We start from the raw sequence: 8,747 nt of genomic DNA on the forward strand, positions 1-8,747 counted from the left end.
ATCAGAATGTTGTGCAAGGAGTCCTAGGTCCAGAATAAATTGTTGTTTGGTTTTAGAATGTCCATTTCTTCTGTCGAATTAGCAACTTTGGCTAGCCATGTCGAGCTCACGTGTCCATCATCTCTTGACGCATGGAACGAAAAATTCCAAAATTCCCAATAAACGTTGAATAAACTGATAAAACTCGGTTGAAAAATCCTACTTTATGATGTTTTTCTCATATGTATCAAATAAAATCAGAGCCGGAGCAATTCGCCGTGTATACCGAACGCTCTTCAGAAGACAATGTCGAGGTCCCCCGCGCGCCGTCGAAAACAAACAAAATACCGGACCTGCCACTCCAAAAGCTCTTATTCGGCCTCAGATCAAGCTAGACACCCCATTCAACCTTCCACTGCCTGTTGACATCTAGTGGAAGGCGTATGAAGTCGATACATATCGATAAATAAAAGCCAGTTGAAGTGAGCCAGTGAGTTTTGTGATAGTGGCTGCAATGGTAAACTGTGATTTATACCTGAAAAATGCAAATTTTTCTAAAAAAACATATGCTATACCATAAATATGTTATCAGACTGTCATCTTATGAAGTTGTTTCTTGGTTAGTGGCTATATATATCTTTATTTAGTCGAATTAGTGATAGCTACTGATGGAGTAAAAAACTGGTGGAGTAAAAAAAGTGGTGTCTTTTGCTAACGTGGTTAGCTAATAGATTTACATATTGTGTCTTCCCTGTAAAACATTTTAAAAATCAGAAATGATGGCTGGATTCACAAGATGTTGGGCTTTCATTTGCTGTATGCTGTGTATTTTTCAGAAATGTTTTAGGATGAGTATTTTGGTAATTGACGTCGGTCTCTGTAATTATTCCGGCTGCTTCCAACGCTATTTCAGATTGCAGCTGCAATGTAGAACTGTGATTTATACCTGAAATATGCAAATTTTTCTAAAAAAACATATGCTATACCATAAATATGTTATCAGACTGTCATCTTATGAAGTTGTTTCTTGGTTAGTGGCTATATATATCTTTATTTAGTCGAAATTGTGATAGCTGCCCATGCAGGAAAAAAATGGTGGAGAAAAAAAAGTTGTGTCTTTTGCTCTCGTGGTTAGCTAATAGATTTACATATTGTGTCTTCCCTGTAAAACATTTAAAAAATCGGAAATGATGGCTGGATTCACAAGATCTGTATCTTTCATTTGGTGTCTTGGACTTGTGATTTCATGAACATTTGATTATATGATATCCCTGTGGCTTTAGGCTAGGCTATGCTAGTCAGCTTTTTTGATGGGGGGGATCCCGGATCCGGGGTTGTGGCTCGTTAGAGGTTAATGTGATGTCTGGGTTTGGGTTTGGGAAGAGTTTTTTGACCTGTGTGAAGCTGTTGTATGCTGGGGCGTCATGTATGGTTAAGGTGGGAGGGGGGCTCAGTAGGCCAGTCTGGGTGAGAAGGGGCATTAGACAAGGATGCCCTCTATCTGGGCAGTTATACACACTAGCCATTGAGCCTTTTTTAGGGCTGCTACGCAGGAGACTGCAGGGAGTGTGCTGGACAGGCATGGATGTGGTGACAGGAATAGCAGTGTCAGCATATGCAGATGATGTTTCTGTGATGGTCAGGGATGGTCAAGATATGCAGGCACTAGAGACCAGTCTGAAGGTGTACGAGGGAGCTTCATCAGCCAAGGTAAACTGGGGCAAGAGCAAAGCTCTGTTATGTGGGGCATGGGGGGATAGGGGTCCTCCTCTGCTTCCAGGGGGTTTGCAGTGGGGTTGTGAAGGGCTTAAAGTGTTGGGGGTGTACCTGGGCTCGGAGAAGTGGGTAAGGAAGAACTGGGAGGGGCTGTCACAGGCAGTGGTGTCAAGACTGGCCAGGTGGAGGTGGCTCCTGTCCGAAGTGTCATATAGATGGAGGGTGCTGATAATTAACAACCTGGTGGCATCTTCCCTGTGGCATAAACTGGCTGTCCTCAACCCCCCCGCCGGTCTGCTCGCAGACCTGCAACGCAAGCTGGTGGACTTCCTTTGGTCGGGCCATCACTGGCTGAAGGCAGCAGTGTTGTACATGACTGTCCACGAAGGAGGACAGGGCCTGGTGGAACTGGAGAACAGGATGGCTGCTTTCCGGCTAAAGGCGGTGCAGAGACTGCTATACCATACTGATGTTGGCTGGAGGGAACCAGCATGTGCACTGCTGAGGAGAGTTGGTGGATTAGGGTTGGATCGGCAGCTGTTCCTCATGAAGCTGGAGATGCTGAGTACAGCAGGTCTCTCAGATTTTTCCTCTGCAATGCTGAGGGCCTGGCAGCTGCTAAGGCCCACACGAGAAGGGGGTGTGGAGCCTGGGCTGTGGGTGTGGGAGGAGCCTATCTTCCACAACCCAGCCATCCCTTTGAGATCGGTTCAGTCGGCCACCCTGCAGAGGCAACTGATGGCAGGGGGTTTACAAAGGCTGGGTGACCTGAGACTGCTGGGAGAGGAGGGGTGGAAAACCCCGGAGGTCTTGGCGCAACAAACAGGAATAACGTCTCTTAGGCTGCTGGCGAGATTCCTGGAGGAGGTCCAGGAGGCATTGTCTGAGCCGGTAATGGGGATGTTTGAGAGGCCGAAGGGAGAGGGGCCACCAATGTTTCCGCCACTGCAGGTGACGGCAGAGACTGGAGACTGTCAAGGGGGTCTGAAGGACTTGTTAGATTTTAACACTCCGAGCCTGGGGGGGAGGTAAAGCCCTCTACAACCTCTGTGTTAAGGTTAGGAACATTAGAAGCCTAACAGGAGTGAAGGCACATCAGTGGCAGGGGGTATGTGGGGAGGAGAGTATGGTGGGTTTTAGATGGAGGGGGCTCTACAAACCCCCAGTACCAAAGAGGTCAGGGGACCTCCAGTGGTGGGTTCTTCATGGAGCCCTGGCCACTAACAGCTGGTTGGCACGGGTTGAACCAGGAATCGGGCAGGGGTGTCCTTTCTGTCAAATGAAAGAAACTGTGATTCATGTGTTTTCTGTGTGCACCAGGTTAATGCCATTAATGTCTCTGTTGGAATGTCTGTGTGAGAGGTTGGGGGTGGTTTTTACTGTTGGGATGTTTATAATGGGATACAGGTATTCGAGTAAGGAGAAAGCCAAATGTGTTTTGTTGAATTTTTTGTTTGCTCAGGCAAAGTTAGCGATTTGGCTAACAAGGAGGAACAGGGTCAAAGGTGGGGGGATAACAGACCCTTTACTATTGTTTAATGGGATGGTCTCTGCGCGCCTTAGGGTTGAGTTTGAGTTCTATAAAATGATCAAATGTGTGGAGATGTTTGAGGAGATATGGTGTGTTGGGGGGGGGGGGGGCTCTCTCTCTCTCTCTCTCTCTCTCTCTCTCTCTCTCTCTCTCTCTCTCTCTCTATCTCTCTCTCTCTCTCTCTCTCTCTCGCGCGCTCTCTCTCGCTCTCTCTCTCTCTCTCTCGTCAAAAATAGAGCAATTTAGCTAGGACTGTCTGAGTGGGGACGGGAAAACTAGCTGTTAATGGCAGAGAGGTTTGGCCAAAACTCCAGCCCACCAAACAGAAATTTCAGTCTGTCTATTCAAACAACTCTTAGACTAAAAAGGTATTATCATCATTTTCACAATTTTAAAGATTTATTCCAAACTCATAGTGTGGAAATATATATAAAACACAGGAAAATCACGCTTTGACTGCACTGGGCCTTTAATGTCTCACACTGCATCTCATATCCTCACTTTAACTCAAAGCTGTGTTTTCATTCGCCTGCGGTTCGATGACTATCTGTTTAAGTGTTCCGACAATGTGTCATTAAACAGCATTATGTTGGTGTAATGTTCTGAAAACAAAAGCAGACGGACAATCAGGAAGCGCTGTTGAGGAATGCAGAGACAATTTCACCTCAAGGCAAACCTGATGAAATGTAAGAGCGGGTTGTACTGCCTCATCACACACACACACGCATGCACACACACACACAAAAATGCTCTTTCTGACTTCTGAATGACTAGAAAGGGTTTGGTTGTACACATTGCCTTCCTGGCATTAGAATCATCAGCAGTGCTGTTGGGGAATTGAAACTGCAGGAGGATTATGATAGTGACGCTAAACTAATAAACTGGTTTATTACTAAACCAAAAGTGGCCGAGTGGATTAGAACAGCAAATTAATTGAGTCTTTCATGTCTTCCAAAGTGTATCGTCACCTGTAAGGTTTAAAACCTTCAGCCTCTTAAGCATGTGGACATTCTTATTCTTAAATATTTCACCAATATTTAACCAGGTAGGCTAGTTGAGAACAAGTTCTCATTTGCAACTGCGACCTGGCCAAGATAAAGCATAGCAATTCGACACATACAACAACACAGAGTTACACATGGAATAAACAAAACATACAGTCAATAATACAGTAGAACAAAAGAAAACAAAAAGTCTATATACAGTGAGTGCAAATGAGGTAAGATAAGGGAGTTGATACATTGATACAGCAGCTACATCAAGAACTGCACATGCAACGTTTAGCAGTGAAGAATGAAATGGGAAAAATTTGTTGGGCTGATGTGTTGTTTGTATTACAGTAATAACACCAAGGCGCAGTCGTCAACATGATGGTGTTCAGAATCAGATCTGACGACTTGTCAATACGTTACAAACACATCTAATGTGTGTCTACAATATGGAGTCCTGTTTCCTTGTGGCTCTGCAGCACTGAATAAGACATCTTGTTGGTGACAGTCAAAGTCTGTGTGTGTGTGTGTGTGTGTGTGTGTGTGTGTGTGTGTGTGTGTGTGTGTGTGTGTGTGTGTGTGTGTGTGTGTGTGTGTGTGTGTGTGTGTGTGTGTGTGTGTGTGTGTGTGTGTGTGTGTGTGTGTGTGTGTGTGTGTGTGTGTGAATGAGATAGAGGCAGAAGGCATCAGAGGTGCTGAATTGTCTCCGTTGATGTTAGAAGTGGCACACGTCTGTGAGTGTCATTTTATATTTTTTTATTTTTTTATTTCACCTTTATTTAACCAGGTAGGCTAGTTGAGAACACGTTTTCATTGGCAACTGCGACCTGGCCAAGATAAAGCACAGCAGTTCGACACATACAACAACACAGAGTTATACATGGAATAAACAAATATACAGTCAATAATACAGTTGAAAAAAAGTAAAGTCTATATACAGTGAGTGCCTATGAGGTAGGATTAAGGGAGGTAAGGCAATAAATAGGCCATAGTGGCGAAGTACAATATAGCAATTAAACACCGGAATGGTAGATGTGCAGAAGATTAATGTGCAAGTAGAGATACTGGGGTGCAAAATAGCAAGATAAATAAATAAATACAGTATGGGGATCAGGTAGTTGGATGGGCTGTTTACAGATGGGCTATGTACAGGTGCAATGATCTGTGAGCTGCCCTGACAGCTGGTGCTTAAAGCCAGTGAGGGAGATATGAGTCTCCAGCTTCAGTGATTTTTTGCAGTTCGTTCCAGTCATTGGCAGCAGAGAACTGGAAGGAAAGGCGGCCAAAGGAGGAATTGGCTTTGAGTGGGTGCTGCTATGGTGACCAGTGAGCTGAGATAAGGTGGGGCTTTACCTAGCAAAGACTTATAGATGACCTGGAGCCAGTGGGTTTAGCGACGAATATGAAGCGAGGGCTTTGGTGTATATGGGGCTTTGGTGACAAAACGGATGGCACTGTGATTGACTGCATCCAATTTGCTGAGTAGAGTGTTGGAGGCTATTTTGTAAATGACATCGCCGAAGTCGGGGATCGGTAGGATGGTCAGTTTTACGAGGGTATGTTTGGCAGCATGAGTGAAGGATGCTTTGTTGTGAAATAGGAAGCCGATTCTAGATTTAATTTTGGATTGGAGATGCTTAATGTGAGTCTAGAAGGAGAGTTTACAGTCTAGCCAGACACCTAGGTATTTGTAGTTGTCCACATATTCAGAACCGTCCAAGTCAGAACCGTCCAGAGCAGTGATGTTGGACGAGCAGGCAGGTGCGGGCAGTGATCGGTTGATGAGAATGCATTTAGTTTTACTTGCATCTAAGAGCAATTGGAGGCCACGGAAGGAGAGTTGTATAGCATTGAAGCTCGTCTGGAGGTTAGTTAACACAGCGTCCAAAGAAGGGCCAGAATGTGAACACTGTCAAATTAAATCAAATGTATTTACAAAGCCCTTCTTACATCAGCTGCTATATCAAAGTGCTGTACAGAAACCCAGCCTAAAACCCCAAACAGCAAGCAATGCAGGTGTAGAAGCATGGTGGCTAGGAAAAACTCCCTAGAAAGGCCAAAACCTAAGAAGAAACCTAGAGAGGAACCAGGCTATGAGGGGTGGCCAGTCCTCTTCTGGCTGTGCCGGGTGGAGATTATAACAGAACATGGCCAAGATGTTCAAATGTTCATAAATGACCAGCATGGTCAAATAATAATAATCACAGTAGTTGTCGAGGGTGCAGCAGGTCAGCACCTCAGGAGTAAATGTCAGTTGGCTTTTCATAGCCGATCACTGAGAGTATCTCTACCGCTCCTGCGATCTCTAGAGAGTTGAAAACAGCAGGTCTGGGACAGGTAGCACGTCCGGTGAACAGGTCAGGGTTCCATAGCCGCAGGCAGAACAGTTGAAACTGGAGCAGCAGCACGGCCAGGTGGACTGGGGACAGCAAGGAGTCATCATGCCAGGTCGTCCTGAGGCATGGTCCTAGGGCTCAGGTCCTCCGAGAGAGAGAAAGAAAGAAAGAGAGAAAGAGTTAGAGAATTAGAGAGAGCATACTTAAATTCACACAGGACACCGGATAAGACAGGAGAAATACTCCAGATATAACAGACTGACCCTAGCCCCCGACATATAAACTACTGCAGCATAAATACTGGAGGCTGAGACAGGAGGGGTCAGGAGACACTGTGGCCCCATCCGATGATACCCCCGGACAGGGCCAAACAGGCAGGATATAACCCCACCCACTTTGCCAAAGCACAGCCCCCACACCACTAGAGGGATATCTTCAACCACCAACATACTGTCACCTTGTTATGTAATAAGACAGGCAGGATTTCTCACTAAAACCATGACAACACTACTGATAGTGGAACAGTACACTGTCATGGAATGACAGTGTACTGTATCAGTTTTGCATGTCATTATTGATAAACAGTTTCCCCCACGCACACCAGCACGCGCACACCACACAACAACTGTTGGGATTGTGTCGTTCAGATTGCTTTCTGGTCCAACTAGCTAACGTAAACACAATTAGCCAAATGTAGCCTCTTCTTGACAATATTTAAAAAGCTCTTGTTGAAACAAACATTGCCCGTTCCAGCAAACAAAGGAGTCTCTCGCTGTGCATATCCAAATGTAGATTAGCCGTGTGTCGCCTCACAACGCCCAATCAATCATTGAACATCTTCAGTGGTGCCTGAGAAACACTGGGCTTGCATCACAGGTGGCACTCTAATCCCTATATAGTGCACTACTTTTGACCAAGGTCAATAGGGAATAAAGTGCTGTTTGGAACGCACCCAGGGATATCAGCAGGCCATAACAGTACATTCCATTTAAGCCATAGAAAATGTATGGGAGCACGATTTTACAAAACAAAAGTCCTAGTTTAATTATGTGTCATGAGGTGAAAATTGCAGTGGGTGGTTAAGGCGCCACAGAGGTACTGGTCTTCCTTCCACTGCAATGATGATATGGAATGGTGTCAGAGCTGTGGTGTCATTATCAGAACAAATTACAGGGGAGAAGAGTCTGGGATAGTTACAATCAGAGGCACCTTTACAATAATGTTTTCCTTTAGCTCTTTCTGCTCTGTAATGTTGTTGTTTTTGTCAGTATCACTTTCTTTACCTCCATCTCCAGGAGTGTCTTTCTGAATGTGTTTTACCATGGAGAGAGAGAGGGTGGTTGTAATATGTGTGAAATGACTGGTTGCTGTCCATTATCTAGTCCCTATAGTCTGACAGACAGAGTTGTGGAGGAAGGTATGTTTACGCCTGGAGTGTTAGAAATGAGAAAATTCTTAACATTCTCTCACTGCTCTTAATTCCAGGTCCATAATCAAATCAAATCAAATTTTATTAGTCACATGCGCCGAATACGACAGGTTCGCACACCTTACAGTGTACAACAACGCAGTTAAAAAAGAAAAAAAGAATAAGAAATAAAATGTAACAAGTAATTTGAGAGCAGCAGTAAAATAACAAGAGAATATATACAAGGGAGTACATTTACATTTACATTTAAGTCATTTAGCAGACGCTCTTATCCAGAGCGACTTACAAATTGGAAAGTTCATACATATTCATCCTGGTCCCCCCGTGGGGAATGAACCCACAACCCTGGCGTTCCAAGCGCCATGCTCTACCAACTGAGCCACACGGGAGTACCGGTACAGAGTCAATGTGCGGGGGCACCGGTTAGTTGAGGTAATATGTACATGTAGGTAGAGTTATTAAAGTGACTGTGCATAGATGATAACAACAGAGAGTAGCAGCGGTGTAAAAAGGGGGGGGGGGCAATGCAAATAGTCTGGGTAGCCATTTGACTAGATGTTCAGGAGTCTTATTTCTTGGGGGTAGAAGCTGTTTTTGCAGCCTCTTAGACCTAGACTTGGCGCTCCGGTACCGCTTGCCGTGCGGTAGCAGAGACAACGGTCTATGACTGGGGTGGCTGGAGTCTTTGAAAATTTTTAGGACCTTCCTTTGACACCACCTGGTATAGAGGTCCTGGATGGCAGGAAGCTTGGCCCCAGTGATGTACT

General features: G+C 45.0%; 1 non-coding gene across 1 annotated transcript; it reads right to left on the reverse strand.

Moving 5' to 3' along the window:
* Positions 1-8,296: 8,296 nt before the first annotated feature.
* Positions 8,297-8,369, reverse strand: trnap-ugg (transfer RNA proline (anticodon UGG)). The gene has a single exon. It is a non-coding gene; the product is annotated as a tRNA-Pro (tRNA).
* Positions 8,370-8,747: the final 378 nt, after the last annotated feature.

The sequence above is a fragment of the Salvelinus alpinus genome, chromosome 29 (assembly GCF_045679555.1).
Source record: "Salvelinus alpinus chromosome 29, SLU_Salpinus.1, whole genome shotgun sequence".
Lineage (NCBI taxonomy): Eukaryota > Metazoa > Chordata > Actinopteri > Salmoniformes > Salmonidae > Salvelinus > Salvelinus alpinus.